The sequence below is a fragment of the Pleurodeles waltl genome, chromosome 9 (genome assembly GCF_031143425.1).
Source record: "Pleurodeles waltl isolate 20211129_DDA chromosome 9, aPleWal1.hap1.20221129, whole genome shotgun sequence".
NCBI classification, from domain to species: domain Eukaryota; kingdom Metazoa; phylum Chordata; class Amphibia; order Caudata; family Salamandridae; genus Pleurodeles; species Pleurodeles waltl.
Window position 1 is genome coordinate 296,222,511 of NC_090448.1, and position 21,964 is coordinate 296,244,474.

General features: G+C 44.1%; 1 protein-coding gene across 1 annotated transcript in view; it reads left to right on the forward strand.

Annotated features, from left to right (window-relative positions):
* Nucleotides 1–2,187: 2,187 nt before the first annotated feature.
* Nucleotides 2,188–21,964, forward strand: part of LOC138258606 (high mobility group protein HMGI-C-like) — a 129,240-nt gene continuing 109,463 nt past the window's right edge. Inside the window, exon 1 of the mRNA XM_069205957.1 lies at nt 2,188–2,278. The gene's annotated coding sequence lies outside the window, so the exon portion shown is untranslated. The remainder of the gene's footprint in view (nt 2,279–21,964) is intronic.

A 21,964-nucleotide genomic window follows, 5' to 3' on the forward strand; every position in this document is an offset into this window, starting at 1 on the left:
TGTTTTGCTTTAAATAGTTTGTTGTCTATTTACAAAACCAATAGGCTTTCCTTTTATATATTGACAGTAACATACATTAATACAAATCCTGGACATTCACTGGAAAAGCATTGGTTAAACTGAGAGTTATAACTAGGTATTCCAAAAACCTTACAAATTTACTAAAAAACAAAATGGTGTGATAGTTAAGAATTGTAATTACATCTTGCTTCAATTATTAAAAAAAAAATAGAAATTCACTGAACAAGCCAAAAGTTAAAGCGACGTTATAGTTTTAAACAAACAAAAACACTGAAATTCACAAGTTATTGTTATCTCAAGTAAATATAACTAGTGCCCAAAAGCAACTATAACTCACTCCCTCACCATGCACTGCTAATTGTATTCACTGTTATACAATTAACAGAGGATACCACTTTTATGCTTCTCCTAAAAGCAATTTATTTTGACTCATTGAACTTCTTTTCCGAGTCAGAATATCTTTTCTGAATCGCCATAGTGATCCTGTACATTTCAAAACACTAAGATATGATGACAAACCCCGTGATTTTGTGAATCTCTGGGCGTGCGACCACAACATTATTTTGTACATCAAGCCCTTTGCCCATCTCAGAGCTGCTGGGGGAGTGGGCTGTCGAGACGTATTTGCTTGCATTGGGGTCCATGGCAACACTGTACACCACAGCAGAGAAGGTGGAAGTCAGATATGTTGATGTAAATAAACAGTACGCCGTTGGCGCTGTCGGCGGTAAAAAGACGGTGTGTGACTTTCAGACAGAGGGCAGCGCATTTCCGGCGGCACAGACCTCACCAGCTGCGGTGCTTGTTTACTTCACTTCACCTGCTCTGACGTTTCAATGTTTTCTTTCCTCTCACGAACGTGTACTGTTTGTTCCTCCTTTGCTCTAGTAACGGGTTGCTGGAGCGTGGGGTGGGATGGTGAAGCCAGAAAGACACACATATAACATTTGAAGTTGCGTGCTGCTGCATCATGTATGCCTATCATGCATGCCTTACATTTTCCAAGCTATGATGTGTTTGTAACATGCCAGCATAGTTCCTTCGGGGGCGAGAGGAACCAGTAAGCACAAGAGTTCAGAGCGTGGTTTTAAACTTAGTTATTGACGTTAGTTTCAAACCACTTCAAACAAGTGGCAACATAACATAGCTTAACTGGACGGCAAGCAACTGTGCGCATTGCACTATGTGCTTAATTCAAAGAGGTAACTTACACTTTTGAGTATGTTTACAATTTTGAATTAGTTTACTACTTTTCGATATTCACAAATTGCACTTTTGTAGTAACACAATTTTGCAGTAGATTACACTTTTGTAGTAAATTCCCTCTTCATATGGCCAGCCAATGATATTGTGGCACTCTCGCATAGAAAATAACGGAGTTAGGGACTAACTACAAAAGTGTAAATTACAACAAAGGTATTAATTACTACAAAAGGACAGTTTATGAATACTGAAAAGAAGGAAATGTATTTGAAAGTGTAAATTACTACAAAAGTGCAGTTTGAAAATCAGGTCCAGTGAGCGCAGCCACCTCTAGCAGCGTACGTTGCCAAATGTTCTTGTTTGAACCCTCATCTCCTTCCCAATTTCTGCTTTCCCTCTTCATCTACTCCTCCTTTCCCTCTGGAACCTCCTCACTCTCTGCCTCTCATCGTTCTACACATCCCGATCTGTTGTATTACTCCCTTGCTTAATCCTGCCCTCTCTCATCTTCTCTCGCTTCTCATGTTCTCCACGTCCCTGTCACCTCCTGCTATCTAATGCATCCTCTCTCATCCTTGCTAATTTTATTTTGGGACAGTTACGCAAGCCACACCGGTGACTTAATTCCAATTTGGCGCTCAAATTATATTCGGAATCGATCTTGGTATGATAAAAGCAGCGGACGACCCTGTGATGCATTCGAGCGATCCGGAGGGTTACACCTAGATCTTTGCAGCAGGTGCTCAACCCACACAGCGATCTTTCCCCTTCGGATACCTGATTTTCCCTCTCTTTTGATTTTCCCGACTCTTTTCCCTTAACTTTCCTACATACTCATACTCATCATGGCATCTCCCCTACTTCATGACTTCTCTCACTTTCTCTACAGCCCTGCCCTCCACCCTCTCGCTATTTCTCACACCCCTCCTTCCTTTCCTGCCTTCCCCCATCTTACTCAGAGAAAGCACTTTCATTATCACTGGGGAGCTCTTTAAAAAACCCTCTCCTCGTGAGTGTGCGCTTAGCCGGAGTGCCAGCGCGTCTCCTGTCCAAGGTGAGAAGTGCCACTGACCCCTTCGTCTGCTCCTCTCCTCTGCCTCCTCACACCTCAGAGATCTTCTGTCCCTCCTTTAGTCTCTTCACCCTCCGGTGGAGCAGAGTTGGTGTCACTTTCTTCTCGACTGATAACATCCACCAGCTCAGCTGTTGTGGAATCTCTCTCACCTTAGCTTTAGTTTGCGTTTCCTTTCACTCTCTGCTCCCCCTACCATAGCCTGTCCATCTCTCTGTTCCTGTCACCATCTTTTTTCCAGTTTCTGTCATTTCTTTCCCCTGCACTCCTTCGCCCTTTCCTTTGGTCTCTTTTCAGTGCTTAATTTGAGCCAGGGGGTTCGGGTGGTGCGCTGGCATTCATTTTTGGGAACCAGCAGTGCTTTAAATGGCCGGTACTGTCCGGTACGGAGTACCGGCACTTTTTAATTTTGAGAAGGAGAGTACCTGCACTTCTCAAGAAACACGTAATGCTTTTAATTGGAGAGTACCGGCACTTTTCAGAAACAAGCAGGTACTCAGGTGCAGAGTATCTGCACTTCTGTTTTTCCATTTCAAGCACTGGGAACCAGTACTTAGTTTTCAGCAACATAATTTGACCCAGAATAAGAGGGTTTAAGGCAGAAAAGGCGGGGAGGTGGAGGAAGAGAAAGAAAGGAAAACTATGGCAAAATGAGAAAGCAGGGACGGAAAGAACCTGTAAGAGTGAAATGGGGGATGGGGTGGGGGGACTGCAAGGTGGTGGATGAAAGAGACTTGACCAGAAATCAGAACTTGCACATTTGCATGGTATTCACAACTCTGGAATTCGGCAGCGCCGACCGTAAGCATAACAAAAACATTGGGCACTAATCAGTGCTTGAAATGGAAAAATAGAAGTGCAGGTACTCTGTACCAGAGTACCTGCCTGTTTCTGAGAAATGCTGGTACTCTCTAATTAAAAGTATTACGGTTTTCTCAAGAAGTGCAGGTACTCTCCCACTCAAAATTAAAAAGTGCCACTACTCAGTACCGGACAGTACCGGACCATTTAAAGCACTGGCACAAATACTTTTTACAAATGAACCATTGGTCTATTTCTTCTTTTCATTCTCTTTCATACTTTGAGTGAATTACCATAGTAATTTCTATCAGTCTCTTGGTTCTCTCTCGAGTGTGCACTTTCTTTGACTGATCTGTAATTTTCGCTTCTCATTTTCTCTATTGTATTCTCTTGCCCCTCTGGTCTCCCCTTCTGTTTTATACCTCTTTATCTCTTTCCTCTCTGCTTTCACATCTCTTCTCCAAAATAGCTCTCCTTTTTCGTCGTTTTCCGCATACCTTGCACTTCTCTGCCTAACATCTGATCTCTTCACTCTCTAATTTTCTCCATTCTGTTTCTTCCTTTGTGCGTTTCTACCTGCTGGGCTATCTTCGCACAATTTTACATTTTTAACATCCCAAGAAATACTGCGATTCAAGGTTTATAAAACCTTCGAGTCTTTTCCCCGTGACACTGTTCTCCCAGTTTGGCAAAGCGTCTTCCGTATGTCACGTCTTACCTCACAGTGTGCGTTCGTTCTTGTGTTCTTTTCTATTTGTTTTCATTCTCATGACGGTGACTCTAAGTTTTACCCAAAGCTTTGTAATATTATTTAGTGCTTTTCAATTTCTCCATTGTGGTGTTCATTGTCAAATACTTAAGAACATTTCGAAGAAATACAGAAATTGTGGTATTTAACAAATTAACTCATCACATTAACAAATATTGTGCTCTTGGACAAAGTCACGATGTTTAGCAGAATCACACAGCGAGGTGGCAATAAATAAATGCGTGTGGCTGTGCGTGGACGTGGGTGTGCGCGCGCACGCGCGCGCCAGAGCTAAAAGAATGCGAGCCAGTGCCCACAGCTTTGCTCCTGGCAGTGCTATTAAAAATCGGTGCGCCGAACACCAAGGCTGAATCCCCCTCATGCCTCTTTAACTCGCTATCAGACACTCCCTGCCCCTTTTTCTCGCACTTGCAGGATCCCGATTTCTCCCGTTTTGCCGCTTTTCTCGTCTTTCTCTTCCTCCTCCTTTCCAGTTATGTATTTTTCTCTCTCTTGCTTGTGGTCTATATCTGAAGAAGAAAAATACGTGGTAGTCCCCAAAAATGAGTGGAAGTGAACCCCTCTGGCAACCACCTGCTCAAATTAGGCACTGGTAATATGTTATTTGTGTGTGGGGAGGGACCGCCTCACAGGAGGCTAAGCCTGGAGTAAGTCATTCTGCTCCTCCCCTCTCTCGACAACGCTGATAAATAGCATATTACACTCTGCACAGCTGCCTATATGGTTTATGCCATGGCATTTTAACTAAAACCAAGATGCAAAGGGTTAAACGTGAACAGCAAAATAAAATTACACTTAGGTGAAAACTGACCTTTTTGGGGAGTTGTTTCCATCTGTAACTCTGTGTGGCAGTAAAAAAATATATTTTTTTCATGTTTGCTGACCTGTAATGATAAACTATAACTTGACCGATGCACTGTAGTAAAAAATATGTGGGTGCATGCTTATCAGTACATTTAGTTTCACTGACAATATATATATATATATATATATATATATATATATACAGGGAGTGCAGAATTATTAGGCAAGTTGTAATTTTGAGGATTAATTTTATTATTGAACAACAACCATGTTCTCAATGAACCCAAAAAACTCATTAATATCAAAGCTGAATATTTTTGGAAGTAGTTTTTAGTTTGTTTTTAGTTTTAGCTATGTTAGGGGGATATCTGTGTGTGTAGGTGACTATTACTGTGCATAATTATTAGGCAACTTAACAAAAAAAAAATACATACCCATTTCAATTATTTATTATTACCAGTGAAACCAATATAACATCTCAACATTCACAAATATACATTTCTGACATTCAAAAACAAAACAAAAACAAATCAGTGACCAATATAGCCACCTTTCTTTGCAAGGACACTCAAAAGCCTGCCATCCATGGATTCTGTCAGTGTTTTGATCTGTTCACCATCAACATTGCGTGCAGCAGCAACCACAGCCTCCCAGACACTGTTCAGAGAGGTGTACTGTTTTCCCTCCTTGTAAATCTCACATTTGATGATGGACCACAGGTTCTCAATGGGGTTCAGATCAGGTGAACAAGGAGGCCATGTCATTAGATTTCCTTCTTTTATACCCTTTCTTGCCAGCCACGCTGTGGAGTACTTGGACACGTGTGATGGAGCATTGTCCTGCATGAAAATCATGTTTTTCTTGAAGGATGAGGACTTCTTCCTGTACCACTGCTTGAAGAAGGTGTCTTCCAGGAACTGGCAGTAGGACTGGGAGTTGAGCTTGACTCCATCCTCAACCCGAAAAGGCCCCACAAGCTCATCTTTGATGATACCAGCCCAAACCAGTACTCCACCTCCACCTTGCTGGCGTCTGAGTCGGACTGGAGCTCTCTGCCCTTTACCAATCCAGCCACGGGCCCATCCATCTGGCCCATCAAGACTCACTCTCATTTCATCAGTCCATAAAACCTTAGAAAAATCAGTCTTGAGATATTTCTTGGCCCAGTCTTGACGTTTCAGCTTGTGTGTCTTGTTCAGTGGTGGTCGTCTTTCAGCCTTTCTTACCTTGGCCATGTCTCTGAGTATTGCACACCTTGTGCTTTTGGGCACTCCAGTGATGTTGCAGCTCTGAAATATGGCCAAACTGGTGGCAAGTGGCATCGTGGCAGCTGCACGCTTGACTTTTCTCAGTTCATGGGCAGTTATTTTGCGCCTTGGTTTTTCCACACGCTTCTTGCGACCCTGTTGACTATTTTGAATGAAACGCTTGATTGTTCGATGATCACGCTTCAGAAGCTTTGCAATTTTAAGAGTGCTGCATCCCTCTGCAAGATATCTCACTATTTTTGACTTTTCGGAGACTGTCAAGTCCTTCTTTTGACTCATTTTGCCAAAGGAAAGGAAGTTGCCTAATAATTATGCACACCTGATATAGGGTGTTGATGTCATTAGACCACACCCCTTCTCATTACAGAGATGCACATCACCTAATATGCTTAATTGGTAGTAGGCTTTCGAGCCTATACAGCTTGGAGTAAGACAACATGCATAAAGAGGATGATGTGGTCAAAATACTCATTTGCCTAATAATTCTGCACTCCCTGTATATACAAAGGTTACAGGGGTGTTATAGTTACAAAATCAAATTTATAGTTAGGCTCACATTTTAAACATACACAACCATAGAAATTCACCTATTATAGTTAGTTATTTCAAGTAATTATATCTTGTGCCCTAAGGTAACTATAACTCACGCCCTGGCCATGCACAGTTTTTTGATTTTTTTTTACTGCATATATAACATTGATATTATCAGTGATGTTATCAAAGATGTCATGAGTGCTGTTTTTTTATGAGGTAATTACCAGTGCATGGTGAGGGCAGAAGTTAGAGTTACTTGATATAACTCTAACAGGTGAATTTCTATGGTTTTCTACATTTAAAATGTGAGCCTAACTATAACGTCCCTGTAACCTTCGTTTTTTTCAGTGAATTTCTACATTTAAAAAAATTCTATTTCCTAACTATAACGTCCCTGTAACCTTTGTTTTTTTCAGAGAATTTCTATGTTTTTTTTCACGTAAAGTCATTTTCATTACTAATCATCAATCCAACCATCAGGTTGGCTGCAGGGCCAGGCCAATGGCCAGTACCTGGGGCCAACCCCTCTAACCACCCATCTGCATGCTGCACACGGCCACTGGCCTGCACAACAGTCACTGTCTACAGGCCTGGCCTGGGCCAGCCCCTGCAGCCAACTCTTATAACCACCCAACCTCGCGGTACGCAGAGCCTTTGGCAATGTGCAGCGAGGGTTGGCTGCAGGGCCTGGCCGCAGGGCCAGTCCCTGTGGCAAACCCCTGTAACAACCCAACCCCACATGGCTCTCCTTCTCAGGACGATAATGGCCCCCCTGGGACTCCATCTCTGGGGTCCCAGCATAAATATTTTATTTTTTTGTAGGGAGGAGGGCTGCATGACCCCCCCAGGCCAAACTCAGCCCCAGGGATCCCAATCCACCGGGGCCTGCCCTAAGCATTTAATTTTTATGAAGGGGTCGCGCAGCCCCCTCCCCAGCCCGATCTCAATACGGGGACCCCATCCTCCAGAACCCAGCCTAAAAATTTGTTTTTTGAGGGGCTTATGGGGGGGTTACACAGCCCCCATCCCTAGGCAGATCTTGGCACCGGCACCCCATCCCCTAAGGCCCGGCCTAATTTTTTTTCAGGGGGGGCAGCAGCCCTCCTCCACAGGTCGATCTCGGCCAGAGGACTCCATTCTCAGAGCACAGCCTAATTATTTCTTTTTTTGGGAGAGGGGGCCCGTGTGGCAGCCCTCCCCAGTGCAGATCTCGGCCCCAGGAACCCCATCCCCTGGGCCCGGCCATGTGACCTGGGTGCCCCCCAGGGCACTGAGTCTCAATGTTGGGATTTGTCGGGGGAGCCTGAAGGCCCTCACTGTCCCAGCTGGCTCCCCACCTTCTGTGGGAGCTAGCATTGATGTCACAGAGAGGGAGCTGGTAAAGCAGCTCCCTCTTTGTGAGAGCAGTTTCCTCTGTGTGCCGTGGAGCACAGATTGGGGTAGGTGTGCCAGAGGATGTCGTTCCTGAAACAAATTAATATATTTGTTGAACAACGCGAGCTCAGTGTTATCCGCATTGGGCCCATCCTTCTGATTCAGGGAGGGTTCCTGCTTAGATTACCATATCATCTATTACTCATATGGTATGTGTCTACATGATAGTGAGAATTAGGTTGTTCATTCAAAGGTCCTGACGAATCGCAAATAGATCCTTATGACTGCTAGAGCGAGAAACATGTTGACCAGTTTTTGATAGGCAGTGTAGGGATTACCAACACATGACCCCTTGAGTCAGTCCCTAGAGTGGGGGCACATGACACACAACTAGTCATACTTGCAGGGGATTGGGTCATTGTACTTAGCCCCCCTTTTTAGTTTTTAACCTTGACAGGGGCTCCAACTTCATAATAAAGGTGAGTCCTCTGGATCCCCCTAGTTAATTTTAACAGCTTTTTCACCAATCCCACATTCTTGCACTCACCCTCTGCAATAATTTCTAAAAGATCTCCTGCTAAGAGCCCCCTTGAGGGGTGTGTCAGGCATTGCAGTGCCAGCCTGACGAGGAGCATAGCCCGATGATGAAGCATGTCACCAAAAGGTGAGTGAGGGCTCTTGTTCAGAGCACATCTTGCTTGTAGGGACCAGCTGACTTCTCCCCTAATTGGCAGTGAGGATTCGCACTTTCAGTGGAACTTTGCATTCTTTTTTGTCTTGTGTGTGATTGGAGTATGATGCACAGGACCAGATCAATCTCCCACAGGATTTGTTCCCCCCCTTTTTTTTCTTGTTGCTCCTCTCTGTGTCTGCCTGCATCTCTGCGGGCAGTAACACAGAGGAAACCTCTACTTTGATGAAGAGAGAGATGTTTGACAGCTCTCCCTTCAATGGAGCAGAGTGTTTGCAGTGACCTGAAAGAAGCTTCAAAGCGGCCACCAAGCCACAGCAAAGAGCTATGGCTGGGAATGGGCACCCTAGGACACAGCAGGAGCTGGCCCTGGGGTGTAGCTGTTCCCAGAGTCATCAGTGGCTCCATGAGGGGGGGAGTACGTCCCCCTCCAACATAAAATACCCTCAGGGAGGTGTTGGTCCCCAGGGCTGCAGGGGGTGTGAAATGGACCACTTTTATACTTATTTAGGGCCAGATGTATCAAGAATGCATTTTGCGAGTCGGATATAGCGATTTTTAAGAAATCGCTATTTCTGAATCGCAAAATGCAATGTATCATATTTGCGATTCGGTAATAATGATTTCTTAAAAATCGCAAATGCTATCACCGAATCGCAAATTGAGATACAGGCCCCATTCGCATCTATGGGCCTGTCGGCCCATATTTGCGAATACTTTGCATGTCCCAAATTGCGAATTCCTAAATGGAATTCGCAATTTTTGGAAATGCAAAGTCCAGGGTGCTGCACCCCAAAATATTTTTTTACAACATGTAAGGTGCACACATGCTAAAAGGGCATGTGTGCTTTACATGTAAATCTTAAAAATGCATTTTAAATGCATTTTTAAAATTTGCACATGGTTACCACCAAGTTCAACTTGGTGGTAAATAGCGATTCCTTAATGCCCAATTCGCATTAAGGAATTGCTTCAAACATGTGCTTTAGAAATAACAAATAAGGATTCCTTGTTTGCGATTTCTTATTTAGAGTCGCATTTTGCGACTCTCTAAACAGGGTCGTAATTTTAAGGAATCGCTATTTTAGCGATTCCTTAAAATTGCATTCCGAATGCCTTTGATACATTCTGATATGGCTTTTTGCATTCGCAAACGGGCATTTGCACCGTTTGCGAATGCAAAAAGCTTTGATACATCTGGCCCTTAGTGTTTGCCTAGGGAGGTGGTGGTCCCTATGGCGGTAAGGGGCCATGTGGGTCCCCCGCACCAAATTTCTTCAATGACCGGGGAGGTGGTGGTCCCTGGAGCTACGTGGGGCCATGCAGCCCACCGAACCAAATTTCTTTGATGCTTCGGGGAGGTGGTTGTGTGGTGAAGTACTCGTTAATCCAAAGAACAGGAGTCCAAATTGCATGGATTGATAACAGTATTGTGTTTATTTAAGCTTAAATACAGGAAAAGGAAACTCCATCCCCAGCAGCAGGGTCCAATCTTCAACGACCGTCTCAGGAAGGCTGGAATGCCAGGAACATTCCGAGCTACTGAAACAGTAGAAAAATGGGGGGAGAAGGAACATACCAATATATACAATATAAACAGAGGAACATAAAATACAATGAGAAAACAACTAATAGAAAATAATACACAATGCCACACTACCCCCCCTATGTAACAAAACAATAAGAAAAACAAGAAGAGGAAAAACAAACAATACATTTAACAAGAAAAGCACTAATCAGTCTTGAGTCTAACAACTCTGTTCAAATTCAAAATACGTCCATCGTCGACCTTGATGGCTCCTTTGAACACTTTAATAACCTTGAAGACTCTACTGTAATGTGATTGTCCACTGCTTACCCTACCAGGCAATTTTATTTTAACAGAATCACCCTGTGCCACTACTACATCTTTCATAGATTTGCGTACATCATAAGTGTGTTTCCTCTTTTCTAGCACCAGATTCTCTTTTGCCAAGGCAATATTTGTTTAGATCTTCACAACTATTCATATCTTTAACATACTCCTTAACCCACGGCAGATTAATTTTTGTGTGTGGAATTCTTTTTCTGAATAATACAAACGGTGATTGACCAGTACTGGAGTGTGGTGTATACCTATATATACTCACATCCATCTGCTTAGCCAATTGAATTATTTCTTTCAACGTCCTGTTGAAACGCTCAACCATACCATTCGATTCGGGATGGTACAAAGCACATTTTTTATGCACAATATCTCTTGATACCAAAAGATCACCCATCAACTTGGATGTAAATTGAACACCATTGCCCGTTAGAATACACCTGGTGTTCCCCCTTCTGGCAAACACATCCGTAAGAAACTTTATGATCATTATTGACGTAACATATGAAATAATCAAAACCTCAGGCCAACGGGATAAGACATCTATCAAGACTATAACATACTTGGAAATTGAACCACAACTTACAGGACCCATACTGTCTAACGAAACCTCTTCCCACACTTCTTTTGGAATCTCCCTCTGTTCCATGGGATGCGTCCTCCTCTTCAAAGTTTTATCTGCAATTTTGCACTCCACATGGCCTCTGACCTTTCTTTCCAGAGCTAAATCCATACCTGGTCACCAATACGCACTCCTCAACCTCTCTTTGGTCTTGCATATGCCATGATGACCTGAATGTGCAAGGCACATCAAGCATTCGCGCAGACCGGAAGGAGGTATTAATCTGCCAGCTCTCAATACTAAACCCTTCTCTACAGAGAGCCCATCCCAGACTTTCTTGTATAACACTACCCCCTTCCCATGACCTACCAAGGTATTGCCAGATAACAACAAATCTCTAATATTTACCAACTCTTCATCCTTATGCAATTCCTCCAACCATTCTTTTTCCAAAATGCAACCATCAGTCACACTACAAACTTTGACATCATCATCAACCCACCACAAATTCAGTTCATCACCCACATCCCAACTCACCGACCTCAACCTAGACAAACAATCAGCGGTTTTATTCTCACATCCAGGAACATACTTAACAGAAAATTGAAAAACCTGGAGACCAAATATCCACTTGCTAATGCAAGAAGATATACAATCCAACCCCTTTTTTTAAATAAAAAATCTCCTGTAATGGCTTATGATGAGACTGCACAACTAAACATGATCCCCAAAGAAATTGCTTAAACTTCTTGACTGCCCAATAAATGGCTAACACCTCTTTTTCGATGGTAGAATATCTGGATTCAGTCCCTCTCAGAGCTCTGGAAGCAAACGCAATAGTAACTTCCTTACCCCCATTTATTTGTTTAGGCACACAACCCAATCCTTTATCTGAAGCATCAGTGATAACACAGCACAGTACACCTGGCTGAAAACTGTTGAGGCAATGAGCAGAAGATAATGCATTCTTTAGATAAATAATGCCACAGGTTGTCCCTGGAATTGTGGGGGGGCAGAGTGTGACCCCACTGCATCAAATTTCTTTAATGTTCTGGGAGGGTGATGGTCCGCGGGGCTGCAGGGGGGACCTGTGGCCCCCCGCACCAAAGGTCTTTTATGCCCTGGGGAGGTAGTGGTTTCTGGGGTTGTGGGGCAGGCCGTCGGTTGTCCACCACGACAAAAATGCATTTTGCCCCATAGAGGTGGTGGTCCCCAGGGTGTGGAGGGGGCTACGCAGGCCCCACTGCACATTAAACTAAAATCTCCCTAGGGAGGTGGTGGTTCCTGGGGCTTCTGGTGGGGTCCCGGGCAGCCTGCCCCCATGTATATATGTCATTGCCACTGGGACCCGGGGGGTCTAGAGAAAACAAGTGCGGAAGCCTGCACTTTTTAAAAATTATTGCCGGATCTGCCGCGAATTGCAGCGAAAATTAGAAAAAAAAGCTTTTTAGCTCTAGGGGGCACCAGAGCTAATGGGTCAGGGTGCCTCTACCCTGGACCCTTGTATTTTTTTTTACTTTTCCAAGATGGCTGCCAACACTTCCTGGTTTTAAATGTTGGCAACCAATCTGAGCTGTGCATTTCCCTGCACAAGCTCTCATTATTACCGAAGAGATGGCCAAGGATCCGCGTTCCTAGATATACACATTTATTTTCCCTTATTTTCACCTAATAAGCGAAAGCATCATCTGTGTAGAGAAAGCTAGTTTTCTGCCAAATTAGGAATAATTCTGTCCAGCGGTTTGGGCTGTAGTCGTGTCGAAAGGTCCTATGGTAATTAACATGGGAAACACAACTTTTTTGACACCTCTTTTCCTCAGCCCCTGCTTGATGGATCACTCTGAAACTTTCCATTTGCAACAAAAATCACTGAAACAGTTCTTTTTGTAATATATTGTGAAGATTTGTCAAACACTGCCAAAGATATCGGCAAGTCTAAAATGCTTTTTCAAAGAAACATGGTCCTAACCTAATCATAACTACCTAGTGGTGACCTAGTGATTAGGGGGGCATGATTCCTTGGAGGGGAAGCCTTAAGTAAGTTTTGACGCCTTCCCCGCTCTATTCCTTGCACATCAGTATATAAGGTTTATTCCATGACTCTTTATCTTGTTTATTTGTTTTAACAAAAGTGATTTAACCAAAATAGGACGCAAGGAGTTAAGTTTGTGCAACAACGTAAAATCACAATGAGGAGAAGTCCTCACTATAAGGAGTCTTGTTTTTCTTTTTAAAGTAATGTTATATGGAATCAGTGGGGCAGTAAAAAGTGTTTTTCCTCACTTCACTGTTGCTGTACCGTGGTAATAAATTCGAATTTGAGATTTGCATAGTAGTAACATGCTTATGAATATGTGTTTATTAGTACAGATGCTCTAAATAACAATAGTATTGGGCCTCATTTATTTTCACTCCCGTGGCATACATATATACATATAAAGTTAATAAAGGGAATATATATGACATTGGATTTGAATGGTTCTTTGCACCATTGGTCTCGCATAACATTTGTGATTTTTCAGCTTGCAAGTAAGAATTTAACAAGTTATTTGGCTTTGCTGTCATTGTTGATGCTTTATTTTGTGTTCAAAATCACAACTTTTACTATGTTTAAAAATATTCACGCAATGGGGAAAGCGCTAAATTCTACAAACGCACCCTTAGGATGACATAGCACTATTACAAGGTCCCCAGTCATCCCAATTCGGCTGCTACCAGTCATTAACTGGCCGAATCGAGCAGTTCAGTAGGGTTTGGCCAGGGATTCCACCTGTCGACAGCAGGGGGGGTGTTTGCGTAAAATACAGGGAAAATGTGAGAAAATTCTGTGTTTACCATGCATGTAATGGCTCCATCTCTTAGAATGCTTAGTGTGCTGACCTTACATACTATTGTTTTCTTGTTTTGTAACTTTAGTCACAGTGTGAAGCAGGGGCATGAAGTAGACATGGACAGGTCACTTGTTTACCTGACAGGGAAGGATGTCATTAGCTTTATTGACTGTATGTTGCCAGACATGAGCAAACGTTATGTGCCATTCACCCTCGTTATGGGCCCGTGACTTCAGTTCAAGCCAATAATTGTACAGCATAACCTTTCCTCTTGGCCAGGCAATTACCAGTCAAAAATAGTCCCAACTAAGAGTATTTGTTCTCTGATAACACATAGAAAGGAGAGCAATGGTGCTGAATTGTTTGCTAAGGTCGTCTTGTGAGGACTCTGCATTAAAACTGAATGTGGCGTGAAAGACACCCGGTGGCATGAGCTGATGGCAAAGGAGGCTGCTATTCATATAGCTGAGATTCATATGGAGTCTTGGCGTGGTCAACTGGATCAACCTACGTCTCTCAGGGCAGACCCATGGCCTTGGCAAAGAGATTGAGGAGGCTGGGCGATGCAGAATACACCACTAAGCAACATGCGGAGGGTGATAAGATGGCGCGTGTCCTGACATGGCTCTTGTTCTCTCAGAGCGAGAGGCCCTGGCTGACATCTATTAGGTCCACGAAAGGTGACATACTTACATTACTGTCAGGCATTAACATGGCCTTCTTTGATCATTACAGATCTCCTTATCAGGAGGACTGGGGAGCACGCTCTGTCAGGGTACTTGGATGGTTTATTGATTGCCTACCTAGACCCATTCCCTGGCCCTTGATGATCCATTGATGCTTTCCAAGGCCCTTCTACCATTGGACCAGGTGGCGTTCAATAAGATGCCAGAGTCGAACGGGCTCCCAGTGGTGTTTCACTTTGCGTACGGGCCACTCTCGTCCCGAAGCTCCTGCAGGATTTTTAATCAGTTAAGTCCGGGTCCTTCCCCATCCATGCGGTGGACCATTGGAGGTGAGTTCCTAACAACCACACTCTCTGATCATCATGGACTATAAAGTCCAAGGGAAGATTAGAGTGAATTGACTGCTGTCAATTGAATCAACACACTTTCAATCTGGTCCACACGGGACAGAATGGCTTTATTCCCGGGAGAAATATATTTCTCAATCTCTGCTGTTTGTTTCGCCTCGTGGATGTGGAACCGCTTGAGGTACCACCAGTAGTGGCCCTTTCATTGGACATTGAAAAGGCCTTTGACTCCATGTGTTGGCCCTTTTGCGGAGGGTGCTGTGGCGCATGGGTCAGAGACATTGCAGTGGCTTGATCTCCTATACATATAACCAGTTGCTAGATTGTGCACCGGCAGAGAAATCTCAGCACTATTTAGGGTATGCAGGGGCAACAGAAAGGGGTATATGCTCTGTTCACTCATCTTCACTCTGGTTTTGGAGCTGCTAGCGGGTATATTTCGCTTGCGAGGCCCACCATGGGGCTTACAGAGTTTGACATCTCCTGGGACGTGATAACACTCTACGCAGATGAGACTTTGATATTTCCCTGGGTTTTTCAATGTTTATTGCCTGGACTAATGGAGGTACTAGATGATTTTGGTGTTGCCTCTGGCTTGAGGTTGAATTGGTCTAAGTCCTGTCTTTTCCCCTTTTGCAGAATTCCCCAGGTGGAACAGGACATCCCTCACTACCCCGGTCTGCTTTGGCAGTATGATACCTTCTGTTACTTCGCGGTTAACATTTACCAATCAGAGCGGGATCTAGTGGACAGCAATCTAGGCTGGGCCCTTTTCCGAGACATACCACTTGCTGACTTTTTGGAACACTTTACTGCTCTCCCCAGTGGGCAGTGTGTATTTTTCCAAGATGCTGGTGTTGCCTTAGTTGCTGTATCACTTCTTCGCCCTGCCTGTCTCCCTGCTCAGGAGTTTCAATAGGGAATTGAACTAGGTTCTTCCCGACTTGATCTGGGGCTCAGGGAGGAAAAGCATAAGTTATTCAACCAACGGGAAAAATGGTGCCGGGGTGCACCACAATATAAGTTACACTATGCTGCAGCACAGTTGCATTAGGCCATGTGGTTTGTGGTGGGTCCCAATCCCAAACGGGCTTGCTTCATTCAGGACTTGGAGGGACAGGACATTCAGGTCTTGGTCATGGGTCCTCAATGTGGTGTGCAGCAGGCAGGGCACCTTGTCAGGGTGGCTAAACACTTCTGAGATAGATATGTGATCCTGAGTTGTGGCCCAGTGCTGTATCCTCCTGTTTACCACTGTTGGTCCTTCCTGCATTTTGCAGGATTGCTGACCATCACAGCAACGCTGCATGTTCAGAGGCAAGTGTTCACTTGTTGGGGGACCGATATGACCAAAACCCCCTGATGTCCTTTCAGGACTTGAAGGAGTGGTATGATATTGATGAGGGCCAGTTTTTGACACAGAACACCTCAGTAGTTGCTATCAGAGTTGTGTGAGGGCCAGAGCCTGCTGAACCAGTCACATCCTCTGCACTATAGATGTTGTTAAGATACGGTTTCGGTAAGCACACAATCACGTGGCACTACAGCGGATTGCTGGAAATTCATATTCCTCCTCTCCAGGCACTAAGGGATAAATGGGCTCTGTCTCTTGGCCAGAAACTAACTGGAAGATGGGCAGTGGACCCCTGTGCTGGAACAGGTGGGTGGTGTCTCCAGGATATCCTGACTGAAATACACTGAACTCAGCTATGTCAACCAGATATATCTGACCCTGATGCACCTCTATTTTCTTTCCGGGTGTTTCTCCAAGAAGCCCCCCAGTGCCCTTGTCTCAAGGCTGACTTTTATCATATGGCATGGGAATGCCCTGAGATTTTCCACCACTGGGGAATGCCGTTCCAATACTGTCTGATATTATGGATCACCCTCTGTAGTGCAATTCACTTCACTGCCTCCTTGGGCTGTCCACATAGATGCTCAAGAATAGATATGTTGTCAGATTCCTCAACTTGGCGTTTGTTTTCCTGGAGTGCCACATAGCTATTACTTGGAAGTCCTCTGTAACACCATTGTTATCACTTTTGTTTAAAGATCTTCTTAAAAGTGTGACCGCAGAGGCAACGACTTGGATATTGCTGCCCTTGAAGCAGGGGCTTGCGCCCTTACTGGATACTTAGCATGTCTATATTGACAAATGTCGGCTAGAACTGATGAGAGGCATCACTGAGAGCTGGGTGTTCAATTGCAGGTAACAAATGGCCTTATAGGGCAGAACTGGGAGTCACCTATATTTCCCACCTGTTTTTCCACCCTCAGCTGACTTTAGGCATCAGGAATGGTTTCCTACACCCACTGTTCTTTCACCTATTGTTCCGTTGATGGCGGTGTGGGGTTACCATCCTTCAAAGGACAGGTAATTGACTACTTGTTTTGCCCCCTTTCCCTCCACCTTCAGCTAATCCCAATTATAATCCAGTGCTTATCTTTGCTCCCTACTGGCATTTTTTGGATATTTCTTACACTCGGCTGTGTTGCCGTACTGCAGCTCCTTCTTTGAGGGGACCAGACCCCCTCCCAGGGGCCCTATGTGGTCTCTCTCCTCACTGCTCTCCTTGCCAGACCAGGTAGATGGGAGAAAGGTTCTTTGGTATTTCGGCTGTTGAATTGAGTACATCCATGTATGTCTGACATTTATTGTGCTGTTCCATTGTTCCATCAGAAGCACTTTGAATGGATGGTCTGACATTGTAACAGCATTCAGACTGTATGGATTATAAGAGCCTATCGTCCAAAGGCATTTCTGTGTTGACCACAATGTTTGTACAGGTGCTTAAAAACATAATAAAGAGCTACTTGAAAAAATAATGCTGAATTGTTTGCTTGCATTACTAGCCTTCCTGAGTGGAGCTAAGGTAGAAACCAGTGATGTGGTGCAAACAAGAACATGAAATTGTGTGTCTGTGTGTGTATGAGGGGAGATTAAATTAGGCATCAGATGTTATTAACCTCATTGTCTACATGAAGCCAGATGCTAAGTATCTAAAATGTGTTAACCTTTCTCAAAGTTGTGTGGCTAGCTGTTAGTGGGCATTAATACCCTCAGAAGAGGGCTATAACTATCCGCTAACAAAACATGGCAAAAACAAAAAGAACAGGTAATGGACAGAACGCTGAACAATGCAAACATTCACCCACAGTCACAAAGATTTGGGTTTAATTGATATTTTTTTAATCTACCACACCACAGCAGTTTGGACCCAGTCATATACAAATCAGTCTTGACCCTGCTCCCCATGGGAACAGTCCAGCCCGAACTTCCAAACCAGGTTCTCCCTGGACCGTAAACAAGTATCCTGGGACCAGTTTCAGTGTATCACACCACAACAGCCAGGCTAGCTTGAATCCAGTGGTGCAGTGAGCACGGGACCTACGTCTCGATATACCGTTCCCACTTAGGGTGACAAAAGCAAAAAGAACAGATGATGGAAGGAATGCTGGACAATGCAAACATTCACCCCCATTCACAAAGATCTGGATTTAATCCATCGTTTTTGCCCACCACCCCACCCCAGTTTGGACATCGCCATATGCAAATCAGTCTTGACCCTTCTCCCCAGGGGAACAGTCCAGCCCGAACTGCCAAGCAAGGTCCTCCCTGGACCGGAAACATATGCCATGCCTGAACATTTTGACTGGGCTGAGAACAGTGGCACTAGGATGGATATTTAGTCATTATCTGGGACAAATGTTCTAGGTGAGAGCTTAACATAGTTTATTGCCTTCTTTCCTTGGTATTTAAGCCAAAGGAGCATATTATTGGAATATGGTGCTCACTGAGTAGAACTAAGAGAGAAGTAGGGCCAAGAATTTGCATCCATCTATCGCATCATTAACTTGTTTTTAGTGTTTTCAGTGAAAGCAGTGTTTAAATAATAATGATTTACCAAAATGTGTTAAAATGCATTTCATTGCCCATTCATAGAAATGGTTAACATAGGAGCCAGCAAGTTACAGTTTCGAGCTTGTTGTAGTAGCCCCTTTTCACCTCAGCTGAATTAAATAGGTAAATGCTCTAAGTTACCTTCACATCTGCCACATTCAACTGAAATGTGGTGTCCTTACAGATACTGAATCCTCTCATACCTTTTCAAGAATTTTATCATTTGAACCAAGGTCAGAAAGCAGTATAGTTACAGATTTCTTAATATAACACATTTAAAAATCTATAAGAATTAGAGTTAGACCCTTATTAAGTCGTGGTATCTCACACGGAGTGGTAACTGCAGGTGGGATATTGCTTCTGGACACAACGAGTAGCCCAGTGCCGAAGGGCCCAGTAACTCTGGGCCCAGAAACACAGTTGCAGATTCACACTTGGTGAAAATGTAAAACCATCAGGGGCTCTGGGCAAGAGCACAGCCTCTCCACAGCCAACACCGGCAGAACTATGAGATAATGCTCCCTCTCATTTGGCGCCAACCTACAATGAGCCTCACATCCCCACACTCCTGACACCTGCCAGCCCTTTTACTGACACTTTCCTCGTACACATTCTACCTCCTTTGGGAAGGAGGAAAATGTCGGAGGTTGTCGGCCTTGAATCAGAGAAAGTGACACAGAGAAAGACCATGTAATTCCAGGGAGAAAACATGTAATTGCTTGATTTTGATGCATGGGATAGTGTCCAGAATTGGAAATTCCAATTCTCCGGCATCCACACACCAAATTCCACTGAACATTATAATGAGAGCTGTGGAGATTTGGGACCTGATTGTGAGTTTGACGGACAGTACTCTGTCTGCCAGGACAGCAGAGGACACTGCATCCATGATCATTAAGGAATACCACCTGACAGATTCAGAGATGACAGCTGGCCCAGCAGCCATCGATGTGCATTGAAAGGAACTGCCTTCATGGTGGTTTCTTTCAATGGACAAAACATTTGGTGGGCGTCTGCCATCGATTGCCTTTCACTATTTTTTTTCAATTTTTGTTCTTTTACAAACAAACTCCGAAAGCAGGAATTATCTCCCTGGGTGTGAAGGTCATTATTAATATTCATGGTTTCTCACCGCTAGTATTTTCCTGGCGGTGATGGACAGAAAAAAAGACTTTACCCTGTCCTCTGTAAATAGGGTGGGCAGTGTAATTTTTTCATCATTTAAGTCACGAGGGTTCAGTCAATGGATATCTTAAAGACTGTGTATTGTTAAATGAGGTGGCTGCAACAAGGGCTTGGTGGGCAGGGTACTCCATTGCATTTGGGATGGAGTACTATGTCTGCCAATCTCTAAACTGGCCCACATTGCAAGAGGCTTGTAATTTCCAAAGGGACTGGTAACTTTATTACTGGCACCATCAGGAATGGTGAAGGCCTTGGAGTTGCTGCAGACCTCTCATGTTTACTCCTAAGATTTCATATGCTCAAAAGACTGTCAGAAACAACAGCAGAGTATCAGGAACAACCAGGGGAACTAAACCCAAAATTAGTGAAACCCCTTCATTATCAAGGCAATCCTCAGAGGTCACCCCATAAACTTTGTTAACCACAAACACACACATTTAATGTAACCATAATATTGTGGGTGCAGAATTAATAACTGTAGGAAAGTGCCCCCTTTGGACATAGTCACACCCAATTTTTGCTCACTTGTCTGACGTTTTTCAACTGAGGTGCACTGGGTCCCTGCAAAACAGGTCCACAGTGACAGTGCTCTTTCCCTAAAGCATGTAAAAATGTGTACAATTGGCAAACACTTTTCTCCTTCAATATGTCTCTATTAAAAGGTACCCCTGGCACCTAGGGCTAGGGCCTAGCTAGTGGAGAGTGTCACTAAGGGCTGCAGCACACTGTGCCACCCTCAGGGACCCCCTAAAACAAGTTGCACCCAGCTGACATCACAGTCTGGGTGTCCTGGTGCAGGCCTGGAAAAACACTACATGGCATAGCCTTTGCCTGCTGTGCCCCGATCACTGCATCTAAATATATATAAGTAACCCCTACAGCAGGCCTTGGAGCCCTAAGGCAGGGATCATTATATTTGATGTGAGAACATATCTGCATGAGCAGATATGAGCCTGTGATGTCCATCTCAATTGCTAAACATTACAAGTGAACAGGGAAGCCATCTTAGGGTATGTACTGGACACTCGTTTAGAGTTTCACAGCGACATGATTGCACTGAAATCTATGGTGCTTGGTATTAAACATCTCATCTTAATAAATCCAGGCTGATGCCAGCCTCTGACTTATTACAACATGCATGCAGAGGGCACCTTAGAGGTGTCCCCTGAACCCTAAATAGTCTCTTTGTGTGCAGGCTGACTGGTGCAGGGTCCTCAGTTATATGTGTGGCATCAAACTCTGAAAGTAGCTCTTGGAGCTGTACCTTGGTAGATTTGAGCCAGTTTTAATTTTGCTGGTCTTACGGAGATTCTTTGACTGCCATCTGATAAGCCTAACTGCTCACCAACACTATCACAAAAAAGAGCTTTTGGGGTTGTCATTTTTACCTCTGTAAACCAATAAGGGTTGACTGTACTATCTGCATAGAGTACCTCTTGTACACTACATAGATGTCCAGCTTCCTAAATTGGTGGTTCGGAGGTGGAATAGAAGAATTTGCATTTGCTGATACCACACTGTCAATAAGTGTTTCCACGAAGAAACTCACAATTGACTTGAGCTTCAAATATATTTTTTCTGTGTTAAGTCCCTCCTGCTATATTAAAAATTTAAAAAGCTGTTTAGTGAGTTAGGCCTGTAAAAACTGCTTTGCATCTCTTTTTTTTGGACATTTCTAAAAAGGTCCCAACTCATTTAAATACATGTCTGGCTCGGAGGAGAGAGTCCAGGAACTCAACCTGGCCCTTACATGCAACTCTCAATGCAGCATCCAAGGAATGGCTAATGAGTCTGCATGCCAAGGCCGGGGACTTCAAAGACCCTGTCATCTTTGGTATGCAAACATGGTTTTCTCAGACCCGGGTGTTGCCACCCCCTCTGACCCAAGAAGAAGAGGACAAAGAAGAGCTGAAGGAATGAGGACTGTGGCTGAATGGTCAACTTTGGGCACAAAATGTGCCTGCCTACCTGCTCCTGTCCCAACAATTACAACAACCCAACTTGTCCTGCAGCTGTGAGGATCCCAAAAATCTCTGAGGGTCTCCAGCACT